This window comes from Panthera uncia, assembly GCF_023721935.1.
Source record: "Panthera uncia isolate 11264 chromosome B2 unlocalized genomic scaffold, Puncia_PCG_1.0 HiC_scaffold_24, whole genome shotgun sequence".
Taxonomy (NCBI): domain Eukaryota; kingdom Metazoa; phylum Chordata; class Mammalia; order Carnivora; family Felidae; genus Panthera; species Panthera uncia.
Window position 1 is genome coordinate 50,477,635 of NW_026057580.1, and position 21,032 is coordinate 50,498,666.

The 21,032-nt window shown below is 39.2% G+C and overlaps 1 protein-coding gene across 2 annotated transcripts in view; it reads right to left on the bottom strand.

Moving 5' to 3' along the window:
- Window positions 1–21,032, bottom strand: part of BACH2 (BTB domain and CNC homolog 2) — a 353,470-nt gene that overhangs the window by 238,844 nt on the left and 93,594 nt on the right. For both annotated transcript variants that reach the window (XM_049654004.1, XM_049654005.1), the window contains exon 2: window positions 18,124–18,236. The gene's annotated coding sequence lies outside the window, so the exon portion shown is untranslated. The remainder of the gene's footprint in view (window positions 1–18,123; window positions 18,237–21,032) is intronic.

A 21,032-nucleotide genomic window follows, 5' to 3' on the forward strand; every position in this document is an offset into this window, starting at 1 on the left:
CACAACTCTTCAACCCAATCTACAAAACTCTGACAAGGACTACTATCCATTTTGTAGGAATTAAGTAGAGGCCAGCTGAATAATGCTTCGGACAGTCTCTTCTTCGTGATTTCCTCCTGCAACTCACAGGTCATAAGGAGGCCAGGCCCACTGAGGTCTCAGGTTTGCATGAAAGAAATAGTTTGTTCACATAAAGACTGTTCATTCTACCCAAAGTCATAAAAGGCAGACTGACAGATTACTTGGAATGCTTACTTATCAGTTTGTGCTGAGAAACAGAACTTCCCAGAAGAATGTGATATTGGGGCAAGTTTATTATTATTACTTAATTAAAACATTTAATGAGAGCCTACCAGGGGTCAGAATCTGACCTAGCCACTTTCACATTAGTGATTTCATTTAACCCTTATGACAAACCTTTGAAGTACCTTTGTGTACATGTTCAAGCTGAGGAGGCTGTAGCCTGGAGAGACTCAGGGCCTCATCCAAGGTCATAGAGAGGACCAGTGGAGTTTCTGGCAGAGCCCAGTCCTCAATGCTGAGGTCAGGAGTCTCTGCGGAAAAGTTAAGTCCAGAAAAGCTGGCAAGGGACCTAGTGATCCTAGGTTGATTTCACCAAACCTATGGACTTAAAATGTATTGGCAATACATAGTGGCCAATTGGTCTGCAACAATCAGGGACATCTCTACAATTTTCAGGTCCCCCAACTTCTTTTGGTGGCTGCCACACAGACCCAAAGCTAAGGGTGTGCTTCTGATATTAACATGTTATAATCTCCAAAATGTTAAGTTTAGTTAACATTATCTACATTTATTTTGATTTGTGTCGATGGGATATGAAAAAATGAGTAGACAGGCCGTGGGCTTGTCTCAGTGTGGATTACCTTCTGGGAATTTTACACATAGTTAATCTCAGCCATTTTTATATTGATGTTTGAGAGTTTCAGTTTCAAGTGAGGATATTTTCTGCCACTGTTCCTTGAAATTCAAATTTTGAGGGTGTTCATTATTTGGTACCTGGGCACTAATATATTTACATCTATTAAAAATACATACATAAATATACATTGTAGAAAACTATGTGCCATACTGTGTACTCATTCATGACTAAAACAGGCACTGATACTTTGTAAACCTATCCTAATAAACTCAAAGAATATAGTAAATATTTTATATTTTTTTCTGTTCTATTGAAAAATTTGATAGTTACTTCATACTACCAATCCAGCCCAGACAACTCTAAAAAGTGATTTATACTCATGAAAGTTTCAGGTTAAATAGCTATAATCAGAATTGGTGGTCCTAAAATGAAAAAAAAAAAAAAAAAGGCACTAAAAGGAGCCTCTCTGAGTATGCTTTTAGCATTAATTAACAAATAAATAAAATAAAATTAGCTTCCAAAATAAAATCAGCCTTGCTGTGAACATCTGGCCTCCTTTTGACTTTGAATTGCAGGCCTGGCCCAGAAAATAAATCTTAGTGTGATTGTTCGTAGCAACTTTGAAGACAAACAATATTACTGTGGCCTACCATTATTATTCTCTTTTTAAAAAGTTTCCAAAGAAAACACAGCTAAACTTTAAACAGAAGTTGAGAGAGTAAATGGTTGCCACACAAACACACATAGACATTCATGTTAAGGAGTGAAATGCAAATTTTTAAAATCCACCAACAGAAAAAAAAAATGAAATACAATTTCTGGAGAGAAGTAATGTAGGTAAACATCACTAATTTTTTGAAAGGCGTATCTAAGCATCCAAGAAATGCTGTTTTTATTTGCTTTAAAGGAACTGGAATTTTCTGGAGAGAGCAGCGTGTTGTTTCAATACAGTGAATGCATGAGTCACATTCAAAAGTGGACTTCCTTTAGATTCAAACTGAACAGCTGGACAGGGATGCTCTTTAATTCTTTCTCTTCCCCACCAAAGGAGGAGGTGCTAGAGTGCTTTTCTTACTCTCCCCTCTGTTTATTCGCTGAGCAATAGGGCTCTTGCTTTAGACGGGTGAATCTGCTGAGCCATGACACATGAGAAGGCTCTCTGGGAGGACAACGTGCTTACACTGAAGGTGGGACCACAAAAGAACCGAAGCAGGAGCAACTGTACGGCATCATACCTCTGGGCCTCTGCTTCCTCACTGTGGGAATCACTCTAGTAACTCTGCACATCCTTTGGGCATAACAATTTCAACTGAGATTCCAAATAACAAGGTGCTATTTCATTTATTTTTATTTTTTAAACGTGTATTTATTTTTGAGAGAGCATGTGTGCACACACTCGCATGGGGGAGAGGGAAAGAGGGGGAGGGACAGAGAGAGAGAGGACAGAGGCTCGCTTGGGGGGGGGAGGGGGAAGCACAGAGAGAGAGGGGGACAGAGGATCTGAAGTGGGCTCTGTGCTTACAGCAGAAAGCCCAACGCAACGTGGGCTCCAACTCAGGAACTGTGAGATCATGACCAGAGCCAAATTCAGACGCTTGCTCAACTGACTGAGCCACCCATGTGCTCTAAAAAAGGTGCTATTTTATATGATTCTCTAAACTACCACTGCAGATGACTACAAAAAAATGTTCATTCAACACTGTAACTCACTTCTAACTAATCGACTATTCTGCTAATAACAGAATTCTGTCAGCATCCACATTTATTGAACATTTACAATGCACAGAACGTTCATCTTAGAGAATAGAGAAGCAGGAGTCTACAATAAAAACACTCCAAGTTTCCCTTACATGTCATATTGTAGATAGACAGAATACAGATTTTCTCATCCAAACTGTCCACGATAGCCTGTGCACAATAAAATTTATAGAAAACCAGAATGCTACAGTCCCTATAGACTTCAGAGATAATCTGGCCTATAGATTTCTTTGTGTGCTGAGGTCCTGGAGGATATGATGTAATAATAAGCTATGAACCATTCTCTCCAGAAAAATGTATATGCATGCCAAATATGGGACTCAATTTTTAGCATTTTACAGACACCCAACTTCTGGTCCACTCCCACTGCTTCCTCATACATACCTGTTTCAAACAGGTGATATGACTTGGCCACAGTCACACAGCAGAAACTCTGAACAGCATAAATGGCATGAAACTGAAAATGATATAGACACCCCTCAAAACTCTAAATCACCCTTTTCATCAGAAGTCAGGCTTATCATGTTGCTAGGAAAGGTGAAAAGGTGAAATGTTTTCAGAGGAATACACCTTTCTTTTATCTTAGGGTTCTAGCTGAGCTTGTCACTAGAAAATAGGCAGCTTTTCTTTATCTTGCCCTCAGGCCAGGCCCACCCTTGGTTCAAGGCTGCCTTTTTCTGTGTTTGCCTCTGCAAATCAATAAAACCTGCATAACGTGGCACATTCAGAGAGGGAGCAACTGTGAGAGCATGAATTAGAAACTAGTTTTCAGGAACCTAACTTGAGTTCTAAAGAACTCTGTTAGTCACATAATGGATGTTTAAGAAGTATTCTGAATCATATATAGACTGCTCATTTATTTAGGAAGTGGTAGTCTACTAACTAAAGTGTTAGCAAGTTCTAGAGACCTGCTTTAATGATTAGATGGAGCTAATCTCTAACTACTACATTAGTTTGTTCACATGCAAATGGCTTTTTTTCCAAAACTAAAACATTCATTCTGGGATGCTGCATTTTACTTTTAGCTTAGCAAATTCATCTAATATTGTTCAAATTCAATTCAACAAATATTCTCCTACAAGGCTGTGTGACAGAATGAAAAAGTGCCTGTGTTTTGGAGTCAGTAAGATCTGAATTCAGAAACTGGATCTTCTATACCTAGACGTGTAATACTGGTCTCGTTACTTAAAGACCTGAGTTTCTCCATCTGCAAAGTGGGAATAATATCAAGTTTTGCAAATTGGCTGTGAAAATTAGCAATAATATAGTCTATTATAACAAATTAAAATAATGATTAGTTGTCAAAAATCTGCAAAGGATACACTTCATCCTAGACCCTTCTCCAAAATCTGAATTTACAATGTCTAAATGAGTGAGGATTTAATTCATTCTTAAAATGACTCCAATACTTGATGTAGTTTATTTTGGCATATTAAAAAGCATTACCACTAAAAATTAAAAGGTCATCATTCAAGTGATTACCTTTACTAAAGTACCACTGTCATGTTTTTTGACCAAAAGGAAATCTATAGTACCACTTATGGGTTTATTTAAGTCTTTAGATAACATCGGTGTTTTAAAGTACCAGAACAATAAAACAGTAAAAGAATGGTTTCTTGACATGGAACTTCATGACTAAAAGCCTACATTAAATATTATGCTTCAGCGGTTTTAATGTGTTTTCACACTACCTACCAAGTTTTCAGACTGCATTCTACTTATCCTTTTCAAATTGCTATCAGTATCTTTTTCGTGGGAAATTTCTTACAAATTACTTTGAGAAGCCAAAAATTTACAGTGGAAATTTTTTTCCTGAGTCCTTTTTTAGAAGAAACCTATTCAACAGACAAATCTAAATAATTTTTAGCAGTTCTAAATGTAGAGAATTCATGACTTCTTACTGTAATTGAAAAGGAACATACAAAGCAATTACTTAGTCACTTATAAAACCCACGTTCAACTTTTGAAATAATGACTAACCTGATAGGAGAGACAAGACTTTTATAATTAAATACTAAAGTCTAGCCATTTGAGATTGGTACAGCAGGTTATATAACTGTCCTCTGCACTCACAATATCCTTTTTTCCCCTTCTTGGATGCATATCATTTTTCAGTAATAATAGAACATGTAACAAAAAAAAAAGTTACTGTAATGTAGGAAATCATTCTAACCACAAGTTAAATTTTTGGCTGAGAGTAAAACCTCATTAATTTGGATTTCACTAGTTTCATAAGGAAAAGAAGGTGCCCATTAATACTGTAAATAAAATTCACTGAAGAATATATTAGATTCTTATGAAAACAAAACAGCAAGCCTTAGGCACTCATTTATTTGGACCATTAATTGAAAAGCATTCATAGCCATGGCAGAATGGAATTTTCAAACCTGGATACTCTTGAAACCTCTTTCAGTGCCTTATGATGGTCATGCTCAAGAGCACTGGAAGAAATGGGACATAGACGACATCTTTTCCTAGAATGATGGGATGGCTCATGTGCACACACCTGTGCCTGGAGCCACTGAGCCCAGTCACTACTCAGCCACGGACCCCAAGCCCCCAGCATTCAGGTGGGGTCATGTGACTCGTTCTCATCAACGGAATATGAAGAGAAAAGCACCAAGTCACTTCAAGGCTATGGCGATTAAAAAGTGAATGCTCCTTCTTTGTGCTTTCTCTTCCACCAGCTAGATGCAGACAATCAAAAGCCTCCGTAGATGACATTATGGGTTGAATTGTGCCCTCCACCTCACATTCATATGTTGAAGTCCTAACCACCAGAAAGTGCCCTTATTCAAAAATAGGATCATTATAGGTGTAAGTAGTTAAGATGAGGTCATACTGGAATAGGGTGAGCCCTAATTCAACATGGCCGGTGTCCTTATAAAAAGGGGAAATTTGGACATGGCAGGAATAGAGGGAAGATGGTACAAAGGGACACAGGGAGAAGACAGCCATCTGAAGCCAGGGAAACAGGCCTGGAATAGATCCTTCCCTCTCAGCCCTCAGAAAGAACCAGTCCTCAACTTCGATCTTGGACTTCTAGCCTCCAGAACTGTGAGACAATAAATTTCTGTTATCTAAGGCACCCAGCTACAGCATTCTAGAAACCTAATACAGATGGTAAGGCTGGAGGATGGAAGGAGTCTGAGTTCAGGATTCCTGAATAATTGCTGAATAAAAGCAATGCACTGACCATAAGGACCTACACTGGATTGATACTTTAGTAAGAAAGCAAACTTTCATGGTGTCAAACCATGAATTTTGAGGGCTTATTCATTATAACATCTAAATTACCTGATATAATATTTAACTAAGTAATTTAACTTGCAAGTAATTTTTAAAGTTATTTTACATGAAAAAAAAACCCACCATGGACATATCACACAGAATATAAAATCCATGTAAATTTTTAGGATAAAAAGGAACTTCAAAAAAATTGTGAGTTTACAGGAAGATATTTTGGGGTAATTTCCCCAAATCCTCCCCAGGGTACAAATGTACTCTCCTCTGCCAGTAGAAGTAGAATTGCCTCAAGAATTTTAAATAAATCACAATGTCAAGGTTGCTATACATAGTGTAAATGATGTTATAATTCACTTAATTTTTTTTTTTTTTAATAAATTCAGAGGGGCATTTCTTCCAAGTGGCCCAAGTGTATAGAGTTTTACTTGGGAACCAAGGACAAGAATGAGGGCTCAGTTTTTTCCAGAGTTCTCAATTAATATTATTTGTAATCAATCTGAAGAGAAGTCACTATGTAACCAAGACCTTTTGTCCTCAAATACAGACAAAAAATGTACTTCCTTTATGATAAGGTAACTAACATGGCAAAGTACATCATTTTCCATTTTTTGATTATGTTTTTTTTTTCTTGTGTGATGAAAAAGTAAAAGGATATCTTACCTAAGACAGAGTTTTAATTCAAAATGCCTCAAAAGCTGAGCTGGCAGCTGGATTCTTGTGTTTACAGAAAAGCTAGGATGATTCAGCCTGAGCTCAGAGCTCAATTTAGATCACAGCATCTGGATTCAAAACACATGTGAGCTGTGGCAGCAGGTTTCCAGGTCATGACTGATCCAAGACAGAGACCTGTGACCATTCACCAGAATAACTCCAAATGGAAAAAAGTGCCTGAGGGAGAGAGAAACCTCAGGGGTGTTTGGAAGGCCTGGCCATAGTCAGCCCCCTCCAAATTGCCCAGTAACATAAGCATTTCCTGCAGCTGACAGGTGCTGGGGAGGCCAAGGTAAGGCAGTGGGGGGATGACACTGAACAGTCCCCGAGTCTGCTTTGTCACGGTCAGAAAACATCTCTCACAAATGACTTCTTTCCTGAAGCAGCTATTGTTCAGATTAAACCATGGGAATCTGGTCAATGGAAAACCTTAGAGAGCATACACTTCCTGCTAAGATCTGTGCTTAACTTTGCTTTGTTTCAAAGAGAAAAACTGGGGTAGGGAAAGGAAAAGGAATATTTTAATAGCTTTTTTTTTTCTTGGTGAGAAGAAATCATAGCCACAGCCAACTATAATGTAGGCTACACACTGAAATCTAAGAGGGAAAATATAGTAGCACAAAATCTTCCCAGCCTAATTTTATCTCCATCAGAATTCACCTCGCTCCTTCTTTAATTTTCCTTGGATGTGATATATCCAGAACACTGGTGGTTTTGCAGCTATGGGTTTTATGTGCAAGAAAAACTACTTCCCCTGCTGCTTTTCCTCACCTTCCCCCTCCGAGGTCTCTCTTTCTCTCTCTCCTTCTTGTCTCTTTGTTGTGAATGTCAGGGCTGTCAGTGTCACAGTCTGACATGATTAGTGTTTCTGACACTACACCAAGAAGCAGACGGACAGCAAGGAGAGCGGGCGGAGGGGACAAGAGTTAGGATGCACGGCCATTTAAAGCCAAAGGGAAAAAAAGAAGCCCAACCTCCTTTTCTCTGAGGTTCGCTGATTACAGGGCAACTTATAAATCACCCTGGATTTTTCTCATTTATCCAATTAGTCCGTGTTCCTGCTCTTGTGGAGATTCCCTAAGGTGTGGATCCATTCTGTGAGATCAAAGTCGGTGGCTCCAATAACAGAGAAGACAGAATTCGTGATTCAGCAGATTCTAAGGCTGTGAAGTATAACAATCGGCACACTTTGGGAAGATAGCACCAGTCCATTTCGAGTATCGATTCACTGCACTTTGTCACTCTAATGATGTTATCTCATTAAAAGAGATAAATGCCCCACTGTTCTTCCCGGAGCATCTGCTTCTTACTCTCCTCTCTTTTTCAACAGCATGGCTCTCAGCAGCAGCACATTAAAATCAAATTGAAATCCAATGCAAGGCTTGGCGACAGAGCTGCTTACTGAGGCTTCTTTTTAATTGCTTTTTCTTACTCTCGCCCCCTTCCTGCTCTCCCCTCCCCAACAACTATCATCCATAGAAACAAGCAATGTAAAGAGAAATAGATGTAGAAAGTAATCATAATAGGAAGCCATTTATTGAATGCCTATTATATGGAGCCTCCACCACGTCAACATTTAACTTCTCTGACCATGACCTTCCAAGGTAAGTAGAGCAATCCCCAGTGTGCAAGAGAAGAAATGGAATTTGATGGTAACGTACGTGCCCAAGATTACATAGGTAATGGGAGGCTGAGCCACAATTTGAACAAGCGTCCATCCAATGCAAATACTTCTTTTTTTAATCCCCATTTTCATTCATGGAACAAATAAGTAAATATAATTGCAACTTGATTAGAATAGGTAAAAAAAAAAAATGTAAAAAAGATGGTGGCAATTATTCTTCAGTCTGCTAATACCCAGGAACATAATGCCACAGGCAGTGCAATAGTTTTGTTTCAACAGATTTCTTATTAAATAAAAAAGGTAGCAATTTTCCATAATGAATGTTTTATACATTATTCCTTTGTGTATCAGGCCTCTAAAGTACACACTATTAAAGTCTATTAAAGTCTGTATTTAGCAGCATTACTAATGTGCCTTTGGGGAAATTATTACAATGAACCAGCATCCGTCTTTCACAAAATTTCAATTGTTAATATTCCTCTTCTGATCTTCAATACACACATCTATTTTTAGCTATAATCAGACCCCATCCAAAATGCCATAATCCCAGCCTAGAGCTGTCACAACAAATTGTTTATGGATTTCAGAAAAAACAAAAGATGCAGATATTGCTAACTTCAACCTTTGTTTTCCTGCAAAACTCACTGCAGTGATTCTATTGTCCTAATTAACAGGTGCTCCTTGATCACTGTGACATGTGATGACACTTTATCTCTCTGGCTAGGGCTGGGTATCTTAATCAAGTGCTTATATTTATATCTAATGGAGACTAGCCTCTCAGGATAATGCCATTTTGTGAAAATCTGAGGGTGGTAAGAAGTTACAAAACTATTCCATAAAAAAAGGACAATCAAATAAATAACCTAGAAGAACATATAAGCTGTGATTAGTAAAATCTAATTTTTTTCATTAAAAGCTAAACATTGCCATTTATGAGAGACTAGAAGTACGTCTTCTGAACACTAACTGAGGAATGTCTGCAAAATAATGTAGTTTTATATACTCTAAACAGGCATCTCTCCTTCTCTAGCGCATTTATTAATTTTATCACCCATTATGTGGTTTTTAAGAATGAAGCCAATGGTGCACATATATTCAAAAGCACAATGTTCTCTGGAAACATCTTATAGAAAAAAATGTCAGGCTTATGTTATAGAGACAAAAGACAAAAAAGGGAATTGGAAAGAATACGAGCAAAGAGCTACGTGCTGTAAGACCACTGTATGACAAAAAAAAAAAAAAAAGAGAGGGGAAAAAAGGACAATTTGAAGTATTAGGTACTGAAATTAATAAGCTGGGTTGGAAGTAACCTCTCAGTTATGCATTTCGCCTTATACACAGCAATACCATTGTTTGAGATGAGATGTTCTCAACATCGGGCAACTCAACTTGCTTGTTAATATTCTAAAGATGGACAAGCCACAGATCAAGTACCTAAATAGTTATGGTTCCAATCACCAATTAACTAAATAGGATGTAACTTAATTGTACCCATTAAGACCTACTAATTGAGAGAAAAAGGGCAGGGTTGAGGACTTGGAAGACAGATTCACAAAGGTCAGAATTCACTGGCCTCTTTGTTACAGGAACCTGGCCACCAACAGCATCAAAGAGAGAGGTCCCAGCACACATCACATGTCCAAAGAACCTGTCTAATTATGCTGTGGGCTTGTGTGGGCTTAGTTCACTATGGTGATGCAGAACGAGAACCCACCAGTTCTGTCAACATTTAATTAAAGCTCCACATGAAGGCTGGCATGGGGCAGTTCGTCAATTAAGAGTGCAAAAACTTGTAATAATCAAGAAAATCCTAGGCGCTATTCCTTAAATCTTCAAGAAATAGGGATGAACAAGATCCCAAAACCAACAATCACAATGTGTGTGAAGTGCCACTGAAGAAAACAAGGTGAAATTGAATAGCCTCTTTCCTTCAGGTGAAACCTATTTTATGGTCAGTAACTATGGCCACATTTCAATGGGCTTATCATGGTTCAAAACTAGTCCTCTCAGATTTGAAATTATATTACAGTCATGTCAAAACATATCTCTTCTCCTGCTGTGGGGCCATTATGATCTTAAACCAGAAGTCCAGCCTTTCCACTCCAAAGCCTTAATTTGCCTCCTACCTGTTCAGATGCTCCTTCATCTTTTCTGACATGACTGGGAGCTGTTAAGTCAGGCCACTGACACCTCCACCCTCAAGTCAAGGTACTGTCATGTCCACGTGAATCCTGCAGTGGGTGAGCGTGGCCTTAGGGCTGGCGCTGACTTCCAGAGGCACCAGAGCATTATTCATCTGGTGCTCAAATTTTCTGGACAGAAAAGTTCAGATTCCCAATGTATACCCTGGACCATGAAGACTGCTTCTCAGAGAATGGGCCACGAACGCTGTTCCACCATGAGCTCCTCTGAAATTCAGAGGTGGGCTGCACACCTAGGAGACCAACTGAAATGTGCTTCTATTAAGGAGAAAGGAGGCGAGGCCTTGGTACTGACATAAAAACGTCAATGTTGCTTCCATGGTGGAAATGACTGTAACCAGAGATCATTCTACGTGTAACAGGAAGCATTTCTCAAATAGCATGTATGTTTTATCTGTATTTACATGCACAAACAAACAATATACATGCAAATATTTTAACAACAAATAAGCATAAGCATATTCAGTTCATTCTTTTACATTTGTCTTACTTCCTACTTCATATCCAATCGACTATCCACTACATTATATTGAAGTTTGCACTCCCATACCTCTAAGAAGGGAATTATATTCCTGTTTTCTTCCTAAAAATTCACTGAATCTGCCAGTGTGATGCACATGAAAGAGAACAGAGGTCCAATTTCATCATTTCTATACACCCCACATTTAGCAGAATTTGACTTACATGTAACACAGGTGCTACACTGGCCTTATGCCAACAATGTTCCATTTAGCCTCACCAACTCTATAAAGCCTTTTTTTTTTTTTAAATAAGGACTAAGGACATTTTCTCCTTAAAGATGTAGAAGGTGAGAACAGATGTGCTATAATGTCCAGGGCACTTACTGCTCACAGTCCAGGGTCCAGCTTCTTAGAATAAGAACTACCAAGGGGCACCTGAGTGGCTCAGTCAGTTGAGCATCCAACTTTGGCTCAGGTCATGATCTCATGGTTTGTGAGTTTGAGCCCCACATTGGTCCTGCTGCTGGCAGCCTGTCAGCACAGAGCCTGCTTCAGATCCTCTGTCCCCCTCTCTCTGCCCTTCCCTCAATTGTGCTCTCCCAAAAAATAAATAAAAAATATTTTGAAAAAAGAACAAAAACTGCCAAATACAGGACATAGGCACAGTCTAGCTTACTGGGTCTCAAACTCCTATCTCAGGATATGCTTAAAAATTACTGCAGACTTTAAGGAACTTCTGTTTATGTCAGTTATTTCTATCAATGTTCACCTTATTAAAAATGAAAACTGCGATATTTGGAACATGAAAACACAAGCATACATCTCAACAGCCACCACAGGGATGAATGTCATTGCATGCCATGTAGCCTCTTGAGAAACTGTACTGAATGTATACTCAAGAGACTGGAAAGGCCAAAAAAAAAAAAAAAAAAGTCTTAATATTATTATGAAAGTAGTTTTGACCTTGCAGGTGGCTGTGAATGGGCTCCCCAGGCGTTCCCAAACCATAGTTTGAGAACCACTGGTCTAAACTTGTATACATCAGCAAAGTCTTTTGAAGAGCTGGATGAAGAAATAACGCATAATGAGTAAGATGATGTAATGCCATTTAAAAGTTTTGAGTCACTGAATCAAAGGACAATATCTTTTTCTAGAGCATTTCTCTTTTTACTATTGCCCCCAAACCATTAGCACATTAAAAAGCTCCTTTCTGGTAATACGTCAAATAGAATCATTCCCAAGTTCAAACCTCTGTTTTTCCCAAGGGCTCTCTCTTTTTTTCTTTTCATCTGTCACTAAATACTTTCATCCATTCATACCTCAAATGCAAAACAACTAAAGTGGTATTTCCTTTAAAATCCTTGCTTTTTTTCCTGACTTATAATCATATATACAACTACTTATGGTAGGAAAGTTGAAAATACAGAAAAATATTTTTAAAAATAAAAACAAATACATACCATGTACCCACCCTCTGAGAAAACCATTGCCAACTTTCTGGGCAATATCCTTTCAGCCTTTTTATCATGAATATTTAAAAATATAATGAAGTTTGGGGCACCTGGGGCGGTTCAGTCAACTGAGCATTTGACTTCGGCTCAGGTCATGATCTCACAGTCCATGAGTTCAAGCCCCACGTCGGGCTCTGTGCTGAGAGCTCAGAGCCTGGAACCTGCTTTGGATTCTGTGTTTCCTCTATGCCCCTCCCCCATCTCACTCTCTCTCTCTCTCTCTCTCTCTCTCAAACATAAATAAACATCAAATTTTTTTAATATAGTGAAGTTCATATCTTAAATATAACTTAATGTCTTTTTATATATTATTTTTAGTATGAAAGAAAGTACATTGCAAAAGAAATTTAGAACATACAAGCAAAAAGAAGATAATGCTCTTAATATTATGATGTATCTGCAACTTTCTTTTCTGTGGGCAGACATGTATGTTTTTTAAAAATGAAATAATGAGGGGTGCCTGGGTGGCTCAGTCGGTTAAGCATCTGACTCTCGGTTTTGGCTCAGGTCATGATCTCATGGTTTGTGAGTTCAAGCTCTGCATCAAGCTCTGCGCTGACAGGGCAGAGCCTGCTTGGGATTCTCTCTCTGTCCCTCTCTCTCTCTCTGCCCCTCCCCTGCTCTCTTTCTCTATCTCTCTCTCAAAAGTAAATAAATAAACATAAATAAATAATGAGATAATAATAAAACTATACATATTGTTATATAACCTGCCTTCTCCACAGTTTATTTAAAACATGCTTTTATGTCATTAAATATTCCTTCATCCCTCCCTGGTATTTTTATTGTATGGCTGTACCACAGTTGTTACTTTTATAGTTACTATTATCATAATATATGATGAATATCTTAGCTCAAATTTTGCACACATCCATGGCAATGGTCTTTGGGTAACTGTTATAGAAATGGAATTTCTAAGCCGAAAGGTGTGTATATTTTTGAGGCTTTGATACACATTGTCTAAATTCCCTTGAGAAATATGTTCTTTCACTGTGTCTGGAGAGCCCGAGAGTCTCATTCCTACTTTCACTGAGTACATTTTACAAATCCTCATCAATGTGTAGGTAGAAAATGCTACTTCATTGCTTTAGTTTGCATCTCTTTGATAACTGTTGAGGTTGAGCATTTCCTTATGTTATTTTTTGATTATATTTTTTCATTTATTGGTTTTTATCTTTCTGTTCTTTGCCCCTTTTCTAGCAGAGTACTCATCTTTATCTTAACTAATTTGTAAGAACTCTTACTAAATTAGCTAATTTAACTCTCTGCCGTACATGTTGTAAAGATTGCTCTGGCATGTCTTTTGTCTTTAGGGTAATTCAGAATGCCTCGTGGTGGAAAGAAATTTTGAAGCTATAGTCAAATACATTCTCTTCCTTTATAATTTCTACCACTAGAAATTAATAAGGCTTTCTTTATTCCAGGGAGGAATAACTTAATTTTTATTTGCATTTTCTTCCCTGTCCCTAGTTTCAGACGTGTGCAATATTTCTTCAAAGTCTTCCACAAAGGGGACTTGGCCATTGCCTGCAGCAAAACAAGGGTGGAGATGCACTCAATATAGATGGGCCATTTGGTGATACCACCAAGAGTGTCCTAGAGAGGGGAAGAGAAAATCTTCTATGTTTATTAGTCACCAATTCCTTATATCACATCCAGTAGCTCTGTCAACTTGCTCAAGTGAAAGAAGTTTAAAATGGAAAAAGTTTTAATGTTAGGTGTGTGTTGAAACGTTAAAACCTCCGAAGTAAGATGACTCTCCTTACTTTGGGCAGAACAGAAGCTCTGGATGGCAAAGACCTTTGTTTTGGTCACTGATGTCTCAAAAGCACAGTGCGTGGTACACAATACACACTTGGTAAGGGTGTGTTGGGGGAGCTGATGTTTAATCAAGAGTCATGTGTATGCCAGGTGGAGAGCCAGGAGTGATGAGTTCTGAATTTCACTGCTTCGTATTAAGGAGGTGCCAAGAAAGAAAAACTTTAAACGAAGGCAGAAACTCAATTTCAGTTTTACTCTTTAGTTGACTGTAGAGATATTGATCTGAGTGTAAAGGTGAAACTGCCTCAAACTTGGCACAGTAAAATATTCAGAGAAAAAAATCTGTTGGGTAGATATTAAGCAAAACAATAGCATCCACCCACCAAGAGAGATAAGAGATACTACTCAACTTCATTTGATGCTATGGCATTTGTCCAAGCAATAGCAATCAGATCTGGCTTTATTTGAACATAAGAAGGAAGAAACAGTTCTCAAGAAGATTCATTTTCACTGTGTGTGTGTGTGTGGGGGGGCATTCTGTATAATAACGGAAAAATCGATTAATTTTCAATCAGATGGAGTGTCCTCATAAATTCAAGGCAGACAACAGCATGTGATACGCCTTCATGAAAATGACGACCATGAGGGAAAGAGTTTAAAATTGTAATTCCAAGGTTGCTGCTAGGAAGAGATATCTTTCAAGAGCAGAACACTGTTTCCTGTTAGTGTGGTTTTGGGAACTAACATAGTGGTATGTACTGAATGTACATCATTCTGCCCAGTTTGCCTCTACAAAATCCCATCTTGTCTAACTTGCCTCCCATTTGGCTATGATTTTTTAAGTAACACACTAAAATTCTTTCTTTACAGCATGATGATATGTAAATAACATAGTCCTTCTTACTAGCAAAAATTTGTATTATAAAAGCTATATTTATACATATTAACTAGAGAATGCCTGAGAAAGTAGAGAGGATAGAAACCTCTGACAAAATTTAAAGTTAAATCCTTATTACAAAGTTTTGGGTCAATATAAAGATTGGAAAGTCAGCTCTTACAAAAAGATCTATGGAGAATATGGAACTTGGAAAGATGGGTCTTCAAGATTGGATGAGAGCTAGGGAGAGTGAGTGGCCTGGGAAAACTTGTGCACCCATAATTCCTCTAACATGTTAGGCTAGAACATGAAGCCCAAAATGTACAACCATTAAAGCCTTAAAAAGGTGAATAAATGTGGGGGTATCCACTATCTACTCTGTATTAATCTTATTAGGATGCACCAGTGTGCCAGCTGTCTGAGGGCTGGAAGTGTACCCCTTCCTGGCGTGTCCCCAGACTCTGCTACACATAGACGTTCAAGAATATGAGTAATGATGGCCCTACCTGGTGGACAGCAGTTCACTATCAGGTTAGCCTGATTATATTAGGCAGACAAAGGGTTAATTCATTTGACCAATGGCCATGGGGGCAATTCCTATTGTTTTCTAGAGAGATCATCTCTAAATAACCCCAAAGAGAGATAGATGTCAATGCCTCACTGTGATCAGAACTGCCCTGTCACTTCACAGCAATTACACTGGAGCCTAGAATATTCTGTCATGCTGCATCCTGACACCTCCCCAGTTAAAGTGTCCCGTAAGCTAGCAGGGGTTTGGGAAGGAAAAAGAGTTATTAGAGTGTATGTCCAAGTAAGTGGAAAGTGCACAATTAAAATGTCTCCAACTTTCTAGGAACAAACCTACCTAGAAAATCAATCACACCCACAAAAATATTTCCAGCATTCTAACTTACATATCCTAATTGATGAGATGATTGTCTGGTTTTACTTACACTGAGAAGATCTATTTCCTCCCCAGAGGGTAATCTATTCTTTGTCTTATGCCAAGAAACCCATAAGAAAAATGCTGACCTATGAAGGTTACACATCATGCTTAATCACTACTTTAAATTAAAATAACATAAAATAAAGCATTCATTGGGCCACTTAGACGGAACATAACTTCCCAAAAGCAACAGACACACCTACTGAGACACTTGAAATGTCTGAGGAGTCTGGTTCCCAGCTGTGTATCAAGAGCCAAACCATGACATCAGGTCTTGAGCTGCTCTGGAGAAACTCAGGGCAGGGCCATCATAGCAAGCTGTGCCTGCCAATCAGAGATTTCCCAAGAGTTGTCTTAGCATTTCAGTATACCAAACTCTAACTAATAGAAGCCAAGGTTTGCAAAGACCACAGTGATGAATCCCCTCTCTTCCCCACTCTCCAGTCGTGACCTTGGGGTGGAATACCTGCTACTTTCCAGTGTTCCAAGAGCTCTCTTCTCAAAAACTGCTTAAAGGTAAGTATTTAAGCCAATGGGGGCGGGGGGTGGGGGGTGGGGGGTGGTGGGTGGAAGGTTTCCTTCTCTTAGGCTTAACTCAGCCAAATGAAAATCCCTGAAAAACAATTGCTTATTATTTTCTGGTCTCTTCTAGTAGGGTTATGCAGCCACCCTGAGAAGACTAAACAAATGGCCATGAGAAAAATTACCGCTGCAAAGGGTTCTTAGTAAAAGAATCTCAACAAACAAAATGGGCTTTCTCCATAATACCTTTTGAAGGCCACTGTCTAAAAGCGCTGTCCAACTCCATCACAACCCATAGCTAATGTGATAAATTAACCTCTTCTTGTAGACCTCTGGAAATGTCTCTCCCTTGTTTTGGATCCTTCAGTGGCTCTCAGAATTGGACACTTAACCTCCTTCTCTGGACTCATATCTACCATCTTCCACCACTGCAGTGGTTCTCAACCAGGGGTATTTGTGTCCCCCAAGGGATGGACACTGGCCAATGCCAATGTGTGGGTTTTTTTGGTTGTCACAACTCAAGTGGGAGAAAGGGGATGCTACTGAATATCCTTCAATGTGGAAGACAGCCTCTCACTATAAAGAATTACCCAGTCCAAATGTTAACAGTGTTGAGGTTAACAGTGTTGAGGAGAAATCCTGCTGTACCAAGCTCTTTGTTCTCTAAACACACCAGACTTTCTCATATGCTTCTGTGCCTAAACATAGCCTGTTTCCTTTATCTGGAATGCCCTGCCCTACTTCTGTGTCTAAGAAATGACCATTTATCAATCAAGATCTGACTCGAAATGTCACCTCCTCTATGCTGTCCCTTCCATATCTCCCAAGGTTGGATGTTTCTTCTGTGCTTCCAGAGTTTCTGGTACATATTTAATTAAAACCACTAGCCACACTCCCCCCAAGCCTGTCACCTGCTGCAGGCAAAACCCAAGCCCCATTCATTGTTCATCCCTCAGTGCCCATCTGGTAATCACTTGCTACTTGCCGAGTCAAACAAGGAATAAATGGAAATGTTGTAGATACACCTAAGACTCTCTTGCAGAAATGTCTAAGGGACAACAGTGTCCCCAGCATCAAAAACAACAACAGTAAATATTTGTCAAATGCTTATAATGTAGATAGGTACTATATTAAGTTAATATGGTGCACATATTAATTCATTTCATCCTTCTGACAACCCTACAAGGTAGGTACTATTATCATCAGCATTTTACAGATGGGCAGATGGGGAAATTGAGGCACAGAGAAATTAAGCCCCTTGTCCAAGACCATCAAAGCTAGTATCTGGAAGGGCTGATATTTAAACCCAGGTAGTCTGGCTCCAGAGCCTCAATCTTCCAACATTCATGCCAAGGCAGTTATATTAGCAACCAATATTTCAGTCAACCAGAAGCCTCTGACAAACACAGTGACATATCCGTAAGACTATACAACCACAGCATGGCTGCCACCTCCTGTGACCCTGCCTATAAACACCACTTGCTGGGGTCACACAAGTCTCCAACCTCTGGAATATCTGTGGCAGGAGAAGCAACCTCCTCACACCATGGGAAGACATTACATACCCAGAAAAATCAGGGTACTCTAAAGAAGACACAAGGCTGATTCCCCAAAATATCTCTTACCTTGTTCATGTTGCAGGGACTGGAGCAAGGGCTCAGACATGTCACAGTGCGAGGCAGCTCTGGAAGATTCTCCTCGTTGCTGTAGACCTCACTTCCCGAAGCAGACAGCTGCACTGCAAACACAAAGAGGAAATCCATCAGCTGGCTCTCAGGAAGACACAGAGCAGTTCTGTGTCCAGTGGAACTTTCTGCCATGATGGCAATGCTCCATGCCTGTACTGTCCACTATGGTAACCATTAGCCACATGTGGCTAGTGAGCATTTAAAGTGTGGCTAGTGCAGCCAAGGGCTGAATTTTAAATCTTATGGGAGTTTAATTAAATTTAAATGTAAATAGCTACCTGTGGTTAGTGACTACCATATTGGACAGCACAGGTCAGAGAATCAAATTCTAGATTCTAGAGAATCAAATCAAAAGTCTTAAGGTCACAGATATTGGACATGCCAGTGGCCAAGGAAAAGCTGGGTATTATATGCTCAGAGTAACTGCAGATACACAGAAACAAGAACATTCATTCAACTACTATTTTCTCAGTACTTACTAGGTGCAGGGTACTGAGGATATAGTGATCAATAAGCCAGAGAGGTCAGTTATTTAAGAGTTTCTAGCTCAGGCATGTGCTTCCTTGGGAGGAGAAAGGATCTAGCATGTAAGCAGCACTTACTTTGTGCCAGACCTCAATGCCTTCCCTGCTGCCTACAAGGAATAAAGGAACAGACAAGCATTTGCTGAAGACTGGTTGTACCACGGTCAGGGCTTAATAGATAGGACCTTCCACAGAGCCCCTACCATAAGGGATTCCAGGAGGTCAGTTTCCCATGGGCCAAATGAACCAGATGATTTAACATCCCCTCAAATGGAATAAGGGTCCCTGTTTTTATCCATGCTATTGGTTATTTAGGGAGGTTTTTTGATTCACTTGAATTACATTTTAGAGTAAAACAGTTATTGTACTGCTCCAGGGTTCTTACTTTATCAAATATTAAGGAAAAATAAGAAAGAACATATCTTCAACCCCTTAATTAGACCTGTAGCCTTTTCTTTGAAAGATGTTTATGGGTGAATTTGATAGGAGAACAAACATTGTAAGGTTCCTTGTAATCACCTTATTTCTGTGTTGCTTTTTCCTGGTTGCATCTGGGAAGTGTTTATGTATCTGAACCTTTCCATAAAGACTAGAATTACAGGTTTAAAGGCAACTGCAGGGCTTTAAAATACATTTTATTTTTATTTTTTAATTTTTTAGGTTTATTTCTTTATTTTGAGAGACAGACAGACAGACAGAGAGAGAGAGAGCAAGCAGAGGAGGGGCAGAGAGAGAGGGAGAGAGACAGAATCCCAAGCAGACTCTGCACTGTCAGCACAGAGCCAGATGCAGGGCTCGAACTCACAAACCATGAGATCATGACCTGAAGTGAAATCAAAAGTAGGAGGCTCAGACCACTGAGGCACCCAGGTGACCCCAATTTTTAATAATAATACAGTAACAATATAGAAAGTGTTCAATAGGAAAAGAAACAGAAGTCATAATCCCACTAATCATAATCACCTTCAGTTCTTAGCACTCAGCCTTTGTCTATTGGAGAATGACATGAGGCCCTGGTGTGTCTGCTGAATCGAGGACACAGAGAAGTCCAAGGCTATATTTCCTAAGTGAACATCTTTCACCATTAAGAAAATGGCTTTGTAATCTGTATTTTCAAAAGATAAACTCCTACTCCACACACATTACTATTCTGTGAACATGATATTATTAAATTCCTTTACAAATCAGAAGATAGGGAGAGGAAATTACAAATCACTCCTTGACTGTTTGAGACACAGGGATTCCAAAGAAAATACCACATTCAGTCATAGCAATAACATATTTTAACAATGATGTACAACATGGAGAGACCCTGGAATTCTGACTTTATAGCCTAAAGACATCCAAACACCCCTGTATGTACCTGACGCCTGGGTAATTGATGCCTCAAAGTCAAGAAAATTCAGTATCTAATTCTAACCAATCTTATAATGAAAGAAAATTATGCATATAACTTTTACTCTTTGAGTTTCCAGAAGCAGATACTAATAAATTTATTTTTTTTAATGTTTACTTATTTTTCAGAGAGAGAGACAGAGTGCAAGTGGGGAAGGACCACAGAGAGAAGGAGACACAGAATCTGAAACAGGCTCCAGGCTCTGAGCTGTCAGCATGGAGCAGACGCAGGGCTCAAACCCATGAACCGTGAGATCAAGACCTGAGCTGAAGTCAGATGCTTAACCGATTAAGCCACCCAGGTGTCCCTTCTGTTTTATTAAAAAAAATTTTTTTTAATGTTTATTTATTTTAAGAGAGAGAAAGAGAGATGGAGAGAGTGCTCACATGAACATGAGTCGGGGAGAGGCAGAGAGAGAGGGAGAGAGAGAACCCCAAGCAGTCTCTGCACTGTCAGTGCAGAGCCCAACATGGGGCTTGATCTCTCGAACCATGAGATCACGACCTGAGCCGAAATCAAGAGTTGGATGCTTAGCCAACTGAGCCACTCAGGCACCCCACATTTCTGTTTTAAAGTAGAGCTCTACACATGCTGTTTCCTTTTTAATAAATGTAATTCAGTACCTTTAAAAACTATATAGCCTAGCACATAACTGGGAAACTTTTCCAAACGCCTTGCACAGATGTCTGATGTCACAATTCCATTCAAATGTACACATTGGTATCAACACAGGAAAGGTGGGCACAAGAAGATAATAGCAAACAGACAAGAATTCTTGAACACAATTTCCCCAAGGAAATTCCACCCAGCTCCAATCATGCCACAATCCCCTCTCCCTCAGAGCTTGGGTATATAGTCTGCACTAAAGCAATTACGGATTCTCCCCTGTGACCCCACCACCCCAAGTGTTCTTATGTCATTTTCAT